The sequence below is a fragment of the Oryctolagus cuniculus genome, chromosome 7, assembly GCF_964237555.1.
Source record: "Oryctolagus cuniculus chromosome 7, mOryCun1.1, whole genome shotgun sequence".
Taxonomy (NCBI): Eukaryota; Metazoa; Chordata; class Mammalia; order Lagomorpha; family Leporidae; genus Oryctolagus; species Oryctolagus cuniculus.
Genome location: NC_091438.1, coordinates 31,169,903 through 31,181,512, shown reverse-complemented (window position 1 = coordinate 31,181,512; position 11,610 = coordinate 31,169,903).

Here is an 11,610-nt window from a genome sequence, read left to right as displayed (position 1 = left end):
TTCTCTCTCTGTGTAACTCTGACTTTCAAATAAATAAGTAAATAAATTTTAAAAGAAAAGAAAAGAAAAAGGTCCTGAACAGGCAAACCCAGAGAGACAGAAAATAGCAGAGTGTTCCCAGGAGATGGGTAGAGCCAGGATTAGGACTAACTGCTAACAGTGATGAAGTTTCTCTGAAAATATTCCAGAATTACATAGTATCCCACATGGCGAATATACTAAAAACCATTGATGTGCATACTTCAAAAAGGTGACTTTTATGTTATGCAAATTATACCCTGGGGCCAGCGCTGTGGCACAGCCAGGTAAGACACTGCTAGCGACACTGGCATCCCATTACTCAGTTACAGCAGGCACCTTTGAGAGGAGTTTGATACCAAGCACTGTGCTATATGCTGAAGCTACCCTAGGGCATAAAACAGACAAAGAATCCTCACTGTAGTGAATTTTTTTTTTAGCTAGTGGAAATAGAAAATGAGCAAAGGACTTGAACAGAAATTTCAGGGGAAGGGAAGGAACAGACAGCTTTCCAATGAATAAAAGTTAGTGACATTACTGACAGAAGATCTGCTCTTTTTCTCAACGGAATCCCTAGTTCCCAATACGCTCTGATGGGTGGGTGGATTCACGGTTGGTGGTTGGGTAGGTGGGTAGACATCGAGTGGATGTGTGGTTGGGTGGATGGGTAAATGGGTTCTAGATGAGAGGGTGAACGGATTCATGGGTGGGTGGATCATGGGTAGATGATAACGTCCAAGATGGCAGGAAGTCCACCACTACATAGGAGGATACCCCAGCTATTGGGAAGAGCCCAGCACGAGGATGCAGAAGCTGGTGAATTCAACATCCCGCTGGGAGAATTCTTTTTCAGAGAAATGGGCCCTGCCCCTGAGGGACTGAGTGGGGAACCGGGTAGCATAAAGACATGCTACAGACAAGACAGGGCAGGCAGGCAGGCACGGGGCTCAGGACCACAGCTGCACCGATGGAAGTCAAACAGCTATAGCTACCGTAGGGTGTGCAAGGGGAGGGGCCAGGCAGAGGGCAAGCAGCCGGTGGTACAATGAGAATGTTGGTGCTAAAGGACATCTCACAATTCTTCAATTGAGTAATTCTGGTGAAACAGCTATTTTGACCTATCCAGCAGCTCTTCCCCCACTTTTTTGGAAAATTACAACCTCATTTTCCTTGCAGGAGACCACACCCGCCCCCCTTAAACCTTGTTCCAGTGCTTTGAGGAGAGTTGAAGCCACCATGGGCCCCAGGTGTGGGCAGGGTCCCCAACACCCAGCCAATCAGAGCATCCCATTTTGCTGTCTACAATAGTCGGTTCCTAAAGGGCCAGCGCAAGCCCTTTGCAGGACTCTTGCTGGACCCCAGGGAAAGTGGCAGTGAGGACTGTGCAAGGCTGGAGCGGCTGCGGCCGTCAGTTCCCGCAGGGAGACAACCCGCGGGGTGCAGCCAGCACTGAGGGAAGCTGAGCCGAGAGGCGGGGAGAGCGCTCCAATAGCCTCTGCCTGTCTTTCAGCCCCAGGGGCCAAGAAATGCCCTCTCTCTGCTCTTGGGAGTCACTAAAACATAGTGGGAAAGAGCCTCAAAAAGGGCCGCCACTGTGGCACAGCAGGTAAAGCCACTGCCTGCAGCGCCGGCATCCCATATGGGTGCCCGGTTCGTGTCCCGGCTGCTCCACTTCTGATGCAGCTCCCTGCTAATGGCCTGGGAAAAGCAGCAGAGGATGGCCCAAGTCCTTGGGCCCCTGCACCCATGTGGGAGACATGAATGAAACTCCTGGCTCCTGACTTTGTAGTCATCTGGGGAGGAAACCAGCAGATGAAAGATCTCTCTCTCTCTGTCTCTGTCTCTGTCTCTGTCTCTGTCTCTGTCTCTGTTTCTGCCTTGGGCCCCTGCCATCCATGTGGGAGACCCAGATGGAGTTCCTGGCTCCTGCTGCATCCTGGCCCAACCATGGCTATTATGGCAACTTGGGGAGTGAACCAGCAGTTGGACTATCTCTCCCCGCAAACCTCGGCTCTGTAGTTCTGCCTTTCAAATACATAAATCTTTTTAAAACTCACCTTTGTCATTTGTCTGGTTATCTGTCTACATGGAGGTTTTATGTGATGATGCTCTAAGCTCCTCAGGGAACATGGAAGGATCTTGTTCATTCTGTAACCCAGGTGGGGAAGGGGGGGACTCGATCACGTGCACCATTCCTGATGCAAAAGGCAGACGGGGCAGAGAGCAGAGACACCAAACAAAGCCCCTCTCTGGGAGGTGCAGTGCCGGGTAACTTGAATGCCCAGAGCTGGAGGCAGCACCTGGCACACAGAAGATGCTCACAAGAGGTCACTGCAGGTGTGAGGGGCGTGGTCCCAGCCACTGCTGCAGGGAGGAGGAGACCCGAGAAATCGGCTCGTCGGCCCTGTCATGCCTCCCCATCGACGTTCTCAGAGCTACACTGGGACCAGGCTCCCTGCCACCTCCCGCACACAGACTGGCTTCTTGCCGCTCCGATCGACTCAACGAGTTCCATGATCTTTCTTCTCTGGTCTAAGCTTAAGGAGGGGGCAGAGGCTGGAGGTGGGAGAAAAAGACATAGCTACAGCCACCAGGCTTTCCCTGCACTGAATTTGCCCAGCTTTGGGCGTGGTGCAGGCGATGACAGCCTCTAGAAGGTGATATTGGTGGTGCCCGGAACACACCCTCTCCACTGTCACCAGTATCCCACAATACACACTCAGAGAGTCATTCCTTTAGCTAAAACTAGTGGTGTGCTGGAGCAGGCTTTTCGGGAATGTTTGGTTGTTAAACCACTGGCTTCTCAAGACTGACGATGGAAAGAGTGAACTACGTACGCACAGGGGCTCACGTGGCGCCTCCGTAGAGCTGGTTATTAAACTCAACACTGACCGAAACCCTTTCTATCATTCCAAGCAAGCGCCCTTGAGAAAACATACAAAACCTTGTCAGTTCTTTATATGGAGGTGTAGAGTTTTTTTTTTTTTTTTTTTTTTTTTTTTTTTTTTTTTAGATCTATTTGAAAGAGTTACAGAGAGAGGTAGAGAGTCTTCCATCCACTGGTTCACTCCCCAGATGGCCGCAATGGCCAAAGCTGTGCCGATCCAAAGCCAGGAGCCAGGAGCTTCTTCCTGGTCTCCCACATGGGTACAGGGGCCCAAGGACTTGGGCCATCTTCTACTGCTTTCCCAGGCCACAGCAGAGACCTAGATTGGAAGTGGAGCAGCCGGGACTCAAACCGGCTCCCACATGGGATGCTGGCACTGCAGGCGGCGGCTTTAACCCGCTGAGCCACAGCACCAGCCCCAAGGAGCTGGATTGGAAATCATCTACTCTAATCCCGTATTTTGTAAGTGAGAGAAGTGGAGCCAGAAAGGTGGGCGACTTGCTGAAGATCAGACGAGCGGCTCTTGGCAGAGTCCAGAGGGCACCTGAAGTGCTCTGATCCCCAGTCACTGGTTACTGTGACAACCAGGACGCAGCCCTCCTTCCCTCCCCACCCCATCCACATTAATCCTGACCAGAGCAGGTGGCACAGGTGGAGCTAACCCACAGCCCCAGTGTGCCCAGGACTGGTCATGTGACCCAGACCTGGCCAATCAGAGCTCCCCGTTCTTCTGGGCCTTGTAACTGGGGAACGCACACATCAACTCAGGGATATTTTTGCAGACTCAGCATTAATACTAATTTGCTTTGAAGAAACCAGATAAAACCAATCAGCGGCTTTCTTCATGGAAGTTCCATCTTCAAAGAGTGAAGCAAGAGCTGGAAATACTCCCTGTTGATGTCCCCTGCTTGGAACCACGCCAGGAGCTGTTATACAATCACTGCTCCGGTGAACTTACTTTTCCTTAGGTTAGCGGCGTTGGTTTCCGCTGCTTGTAACAAAAAGGATCCTAAGTTAGACACTGGGATTTTTGCAAAGTCCATGGACCATCCTCACATAACAAATTATCGCAGACTCAGTGGCTCAGAAGCACACACATTTGTCATCTACAGTCACGTGCATCAGAAGTCCTTGACAGGAGGGCCGGTTGTCAGCTTAGGTGCTCGTGAGGCTGAAATCAGGGCACTGCCGGGTCTGCAGTTCCCATCTGAGCCTTAGCGTCCTCCTCCATGCTCACCGCTTGTCGGCAGAATCACTTTCCTTGCAATTATAAAACTAAGGTCCCTGTTTTCTTGCCGACTATCGGCCAAGGACTGCTCCCTAGGTCCCAGAGGACATCTGTCATTCTTTGCCACACGGTCCCCCTGGGCAGTTCACAGCATGGATGTTGGTTTTCTTCTGGGGCAACCAGAGAGCAGCTCTCCAAATCTCCCACAATCAAGTGGAGAAAGCTTAACTTCTAAAAGACCCGCCCGGGCTGGCACTGTGGCGTAGCAGGTAAGTTCACCGCCTGCAGTGCTGGCATCCCATATGGTCGCCAGTTCGAGTCCCAGCTTCTCCACTTCTGATCCTGCTCTCTGCTATGGCCTAGGGAAAGCAGTAGAAGATGACCCAAGTCCTTGGGCTCCTGCACCCACATGGGAAGACTAGGAAGAAGCTCCTGGCTCCTGGATTCTGATCGGCGCAGCTCCAGCCGTTGCAGCTGGGGAGTGAACCAGTGGATGGAAGACCTCTGCCTCTCCTTCTCTCTCTGTGTAACTCTGACTTTCAAATAAATCTTAAAAAAAAAGACCCACCTGATGAGGGCAGCGCCCCAGAACACTCGCCCTTGCCGTGTCGCACCACGTCCGCACAGGAGAGATGATGGCTCATCCCATTCCCAGCCTTTCCCTACAGTCAGGGAGAGGAGACGAGGCCTGTGCACTGAGCCGGGAAGCCTTGGAGGCCGCCTGAGGACCCTGCCTCCCACAGAAACGCTCCTGGAAACACTGCTGAACGCTTCCTGCTGGGGATTAGACACGCCTGCATCCACCAGACGGAGCAAGTCTGCCCGGGAATGAAGCCAACACAGAGGAAGCCCAGCGGAAAAGATCGAGGAAAATGATAAAGACACGCACCACACCTTCTGCACCCATTAACGGAGCCCCCCAGGCTTGTCCGGTTCACGAACCAACCGCTTTTATTTCTTGAGCTCGTCGTCTTTGTTCAGTGCCATTGAAATGGTCTGGAATCGTACAGATGCTAAAAGCACATGGTTGTGGAAGACACGTAGCAAACTTCTCCGCTGGCCTGGGCTCGATTTGCTGCAGGCTGGGCTAATGAGCCTGCAATCATGCGTTTTCTGTTGCTCTAACAAAGCTCCTGAGGCCACGGACTTTACTCAGAAAGGAGGGAGATGCAGCTCCCGCTTTCGGAAGCTGGAAGTCCAAGATTGGGCAGCCCTCCCTGTCTGGCCCCTGGCCAGGGCCCCCTCAGCTGTGTCACGGCATGGCAGAGCCACAGAGAGCCCTGTGCAGAGGTGGCCATGTGTGCGAGGTGGCCTCACTGTATAACAACCCATGCTCGTGAGAACTCACCCACCCTGCAAGGCCAGCATTAATCTCTGCCGAGGACAAGGCCCCACCTCTTGAGCGTTCCACCACCTTCCAACGGTGTCAAACTGGGGACTGAACTTCCGGCACACGAAGCTCTCCTGGATAAACTGAAACTACACCCACATGGAGCAGGCCCTGCACCTCCAAACACCAACTGTCCTCAAGAAAATGACACAAGTTTCTTTCTTCAGTGAGACCCGAAGGAGGAAACACATGCCTAATGTCCAAACACACCAGGAAAAAAATAAATAAAACAAAGACATGAAAGACCGAAACGATGGCAAAAGTAAGCTGGAAGCAAGGGGTAAGAGCAGAGAGAGAGGCCAGTGCTGTGGCGTAGCAGGTAAAGACGCTGCTTGGGATGTTGGCAACCCATATGGGCACTGGTTCGAGTCCCGGCTGCTCCATTTCTGATCCAGCTCTCTGCTATGGCCTGGGAAAAGCAGTGGAAGATGGCCCAAGGCCTTGGGCCCCTGCACCCATGTGGGAGACCCGGAAGAAGCTCCTGGCTCCTGGCTTCGGATCAGTGCAGCTCCGGCTGTTGCAGCCATCTGGAGAGTGAATCAGCGGGTGGAAGACCTCTCTCTCTCTCTGTGCGTGTGTAACTCTACCTTTCAAATAAATAAATAAATCTTAAAAAAAAAAAAAAAAAGAGTAAAGAGACCGGCTGGGGGGTAAGCTCAATCACAGCCTCTTAAACAGAGCTGCTGGCAGCCCACGACTTTGCACTGGAAAATGACATTTTCACCTTTCATGGGCATGCCTTGCATGTGCGTGTCATTTTAGTCTAAGCTGCCATTTTCTTCTTGATGACTCAGTAAGGTAGTCAGTCCTGGTGTACAGCCTCCATTTTCTAGTTAAGGACACTGAAAATTAAGTAGTTTGCCCAAGGACACGACGCTGGTAGGTGGTTGAATCAGGGCTCAAAGTGAAGGGCTCTCGCCCACCCTGGTGGCAGAACCTGAGCTGTAGAAGACGCAGTCACCGGCCCAGAAGCCAGCCCTAGCGTGTCCTAGCTGGCTCCAGGGTTCTGAACAACTGATGAATGTCTGGAGCCCTTCCTCCGACAGGCGCTGGCATTGCGTGCCTCGTGGGGCTGCTGGAGGCGTGAGTCCAGCGATGGGAGTTCCGGGGCTAGAAGATGAGAGGGGCTGGGAAATGTCCATCCCTTCCCGCATCTTTTGGGTGAGATGCAAATCATTGTCTGGGCGGGGCACTGGGAAAGGGTCCGCAAACATTCATCGGCAAATGCATTGGGTGGAATCTTTCTAGCAACCGGAGCAGCCCAGGATGTGAGCGGAGAGGGACAGGGGCTGCAGCTGGGGTGGGGCGGGGGGGCCCCTGTGCCCAGAACAGACACCTGCGTGCGGTCTCTAGTCCTCCGGCCACTCTCCAGCCTTCGATCAGGCGTGATGCAGGCCCTGTGAGCAGAGCACAGTCGACATTCTCGGGGCTATTGGAGGCAGCGAAGTTGGCCTTCTGACGACAGCTCCCTGACACCTGAGCCAACAGAAACTCAGCCCTCCTGATGGCCCCTCAGGCCAAGCAGCGGCTGTGCCACGCCGGCTCCTTACCTCTGCCCTGGCTACTCCATGCTCAGCTCTGATTCTGCCCAGGGGTCTTCCCTCAGTATGGTGTGACTGCTTCTGCTGCCGTGGGGAGACACACACCCAGGGGCCGGTCCCTGCTTTGACCTTCAATTGCTGTGTGACCTTGACCAAGTCACTTTCCCTCTCTGGGCCCTGAGAGCCTCAGCTAGCTCTAAGATAAAGCAGCTGAACTAGCCAGCAGCCCCTATAAAGTTTCTTCTAGCTGGAAATCCTACGTAATTGTAACCATTTTTGTTTCCCCAACAGTTGTCATCTTCCTCCTCTGTGAGGCCCAGGGTCAGGCCTCCGCCTGCTGCCTCCCATGGGGCCCTGGGTCCTGACTCCACAGCTCCCCGCCCCGGGCACCCTGACAGGGAGCAGGTGCCTATGGCCCATGTGGGGACTCTCCATGAGGGTCCTCTCTCAGCCTGCGGGGGATGCCCTGCCTTTATGCAGATCGCGTATCTGTCATTTCTAAAAAACAAGAACAGAGAGTGTAGCCTCAGCTGGCCCAGGGTGCAGGCAGTGCGACTCGGAGGTCTGCACTGCGCCCCGCACGGCCCCCAGCCCGGCCGTGTCCCCCAGCCCCAGGAGCAAGGTTGAAGAGGCCCAGCTCTGGGATGGCTGCTCAGGGGCTCGTGGGTCCCAGCGGTAACCCCTTAAAGATCTTAGGATGGTCACTAGCCTACAAGGGAGGGGGGACAAAGAGGAGCCAGCAGTCCCAGGATGGGTGGATGAGACAGGAGCGGCGAGTCCGGGACGGAGCTGTCCCGCTGGCCCCGCACTGCGGCGCCACAGGGACCTCTAGCGGCTGTTTCGTCAAACTGCGGTTTCCCGGCCACCAGGGAGCTACCTGGTAGCTCTAATTGATGAATGATAATAGTCACCATCTGGCCCAGGCTGACAGAGGGCACCTCCTGAGCAGCGTCTACCAGGGCCGCCCGGCTAAGCGGGTGAGCTGGGTTTGGTCACAGCACTCTGGCTTCGGCGCTCAGACTGCCCACCCTAAAGAACACCCAGGTGCCACCCACAGACACCTGGAGTTGGCAGACACATGGCCCCACCTGGGCCACACACCGTCTCAGTGAAGGGGCCTGTTTTAGGCTGTATTCAGATCAGATGATTTAGAAAAAGAACTTTCTTCTGACTCCCAGGGCAGGCAGCTGGGCAGGTGCGGCACCTGCTCTCACGGCTTCTCCCAAGGGCCTTGGACAGCTTCCATCCTGAGGGAAACAGACAGCAAGCAGGAGCCTGTGGAAGGGAGGGCAGGGGCCATTCTCATGGGAGCAGCGGCCTCTCACCAGCTCCAACACCATCCATCACCTTAGGAACCACCCCTCCGCGGGAGTTCCCCTCCAAACCACCACAGACCCCACGTGGTGCAGCTGAGGGCTCTCTGGATTCTGCAGAGGGAGCTGGAGTTAAAGACTGGGGCTGACATGGAACTGTGTGAGTTCCCCCAGGCAACCGCGTGGGAACTCCATCCTCCTCCGTGAGGACAACTTGTGCCCCATCCACCTCCCGGGCTTGGTGCAAGGGTGAGACATGTATAAGCCATATTTGAATTTGTCTTATACAATTAACCATCTTGACTACTGCAACCTTTATGTTTGCAAACGCTTACCCTACGAGTTGCCAAATGATATTTGCAGCAAAGGAAAGGAATGCAACTGGAATCTACTGTCTGATACTCCAGAACTGTTTTTACAGGCTTTTCGTGTGCAAGCTTGAATTATTTCCACAACCTTCAACCCAGGGGAGCGGGCACTGTTATAGTTCTCCGCTTTACTAATGCAAATCCCACAGCTCGCACAGAGGAGGCAACTTGTCTGAGTTGGAACAGTGAGTGATGGGCTGGGATTGACCCTCTGCAGCACCATCACAAAGCCAGAGTGCTAGCTTCCTACACTCACTGTCCTTCAAGGACGCACCCCAGACCCTCACAGAGAGGGCTTGGGGTTCCTCCCTTACTGGTTCTGAGCGCCACATGGTCGCTGCTCAGTCAGACGCTATGCTAAGCAATAAGTGGACATTTTTGCTCTTTGGCATGCCGCTGTCCTGGGAAGCACCTGTTCTGGCTCTGCAGAGGGAGCCTCAGGCTCAGAAAAGTGGGGTGATTTGCCCAGGGCCACACACGGCGAGTGCACTACTGGGTCAGGAGCCGGCATGCACACAGCAGAGCCTGTTCCTAACCGCTCCATGCTGCTCCCTGCTGTTCCCACTGCTTGGCCGCCAGTGGACCACACAGAGGTCTTCTCCCCACAGTCCAAGGCTGCCTCTGCTGTATTCAAAATGCTCTGCTGTGGCCGGCGCCGCGGTTCACTAGGCTAATCCTCTGCCTGTGGCACCAGCACCCCAGGTTCTAGTCCCGGTGGCTCCTCTTCCAGTCCAGCTCTCTGCTGTGGCCCGGGAGTGCAGTGGAGGATGGCCCAAGTGCTTGGGTCTTTGCACCTGCATGGGAGACCAAGAGAAGCACCTGGCTTCTGGCTTCGGATCAGCGCAGCGTGCTGGCCGAAATGCGCCGGCCGTAGAGGCCACTTGGGGGGTGAACTAACGGAAAAAGGAAAACCTTTCTCTCTGTCTCTCTCTCTCTCTCTCTCACTGTCTAACTCTGTCTGTAAAAATAATAATAATAATAAAAATAAAGTTAAAAAAAATCAACTGCGGACCATGGAAGATAAATCCCTTTGCATGGGTGCCCCCCCTCCCCGAGGGTGGCAGTTCCCAGAGGATGAAAGGTTTGGGTTGAAGAAAGAGGACAGACCCTGATCACTCATTTTCTCCCACATGCAATCTCTGTGGAGTGAACCGTGTTCTGCACAAGTTCAAATGTGCGATCTGGAGACAGGGTCTTTAGGGGGTCAGTAAGATTAGGTTAGGTCCCCAGGAAGTGGCCCCCATCTGCTAGGTCTCTGACTTTGTAAGAGGAAGGGGGCTGGGGTGTGGGGAGGGGGGAAGAATCTCTCTGCGTGCCAAGATCCTGCAAGAAGGCAGCCATGCAAGCCAGGAAGAGGGCCCTCCCCAGAGCCCAACTATACGGGTAGCCCTGATGTTGGACTTGAAGGCTCCAGTACCCTGAGAAATGTCTGTCGTTTAAGCCAGCCAGTCTACAGTGTTCGTTACATCAGCCTGAGCGAACTCGGATAAAGAGGAGTCAGGTGACTCTCGACAATCTCACGGGAGGGTGCGGGTGACCCTTGGCAGGTGCCAAATGCCCTCTGCTGAGTCACTGAGGAACAGAGGCTGTGCTGTGGTTGAGCTGCGCTCCCCTCATTCAGACATTTTTGAACAGCATCACCACACCACGTTTTGGGAATAGAAAGACAGAGTCATAGTCTCAGAAATCTGAACATAAAAGCTATGCTCATTAACTCACGCCAAGTCCTTCGCTTCTCCAAGGACTCTCTGCAGCAGGGCAGCTCAGAACGGCCAGGAGACAAAACCTGCCTCCAGGCCTGTGACGTGCGGTCTGACATCGGGGGTGCCACACAAAGTCTCCATGGAGGTTGCCAAGCTTGGGTTTAAATGTGCCTAGGGGCCGGCGCTGTGGCGTAGTGGGTAAAGCTGCCACCTGCAGTGCTGGCATCCCATATGGGCACTGGTTCATGTCCCAACTGCTCCACTTCTCATCCAGCTCTCTGCTATGGCCTGGGAAAACAGTGGAAGATGGCCCAATCCCTTGGGCCCCTGCACCCTCATGGGAGACCCAGAAGAAGCTCCTGGCTCCTGGCTTCGGATCAGCGCAGCTCAGTCCATTGCAGTCATCTGGAGAGTAAACCAGCAGATGGAAGACCAACCTCTCTCCCTCTCTCTCTCTCTCTCTCTCTCTGCCTCTCCTTCTCTGTGTAACTCTGCCTTTCAAATAAATAAATAAATCTTAAAAAAAAAACATGCATGGATTTCAAAATGTTTTTGCACTAAAATAAACTCATATTTGAATTCCATAATTCATGAACTTTTTGAAGTCTCTCATTTGAGTTTATTAAACAACCTCCAGGGGCCGGCACCATGGCTCACTTGGTTAATCCTCTGTCTGCAGCGCCGGCATCCCATATGGGCACCGGGTTCACCCGGTTGCTCCTTTTCCAGTCCAGCTCTCTGCTGTGGCCCGGAAAGGCAGTGGAGGATGGCCCAGGTCCTTGGGCTCCTGCACCCACATGGGAAACCAGGAGGAAGCACCTGGCTCCTGGCTCTGATCGGCATAGCGCCGGCCGTATCGGTCATTTGGGGAGTGAACCAATGGAAGGAAGACCTTTTTCTCTGTCTATAACTGTACCTGTCAAATAAATTAAAATAAAATAAAATAAAATAAACAACCTCCAGAAGTCAGAGCCACGGTTCCTGACAATCTCAGTCCTCAGGGCCCAAGCAAAGGGACCCGGAGGGTCTGTCCCCAGGGTGGACTGTCCAGCAGATCGGCCCATTGCCTGCTGAGCAGATGGGGCCAACTCAACTTTCGTGTCCATTGCTGAGAGGGCTATGCTTAGATTTGGATTTCCGTGTAGATTAAAAGAGTGAAGGA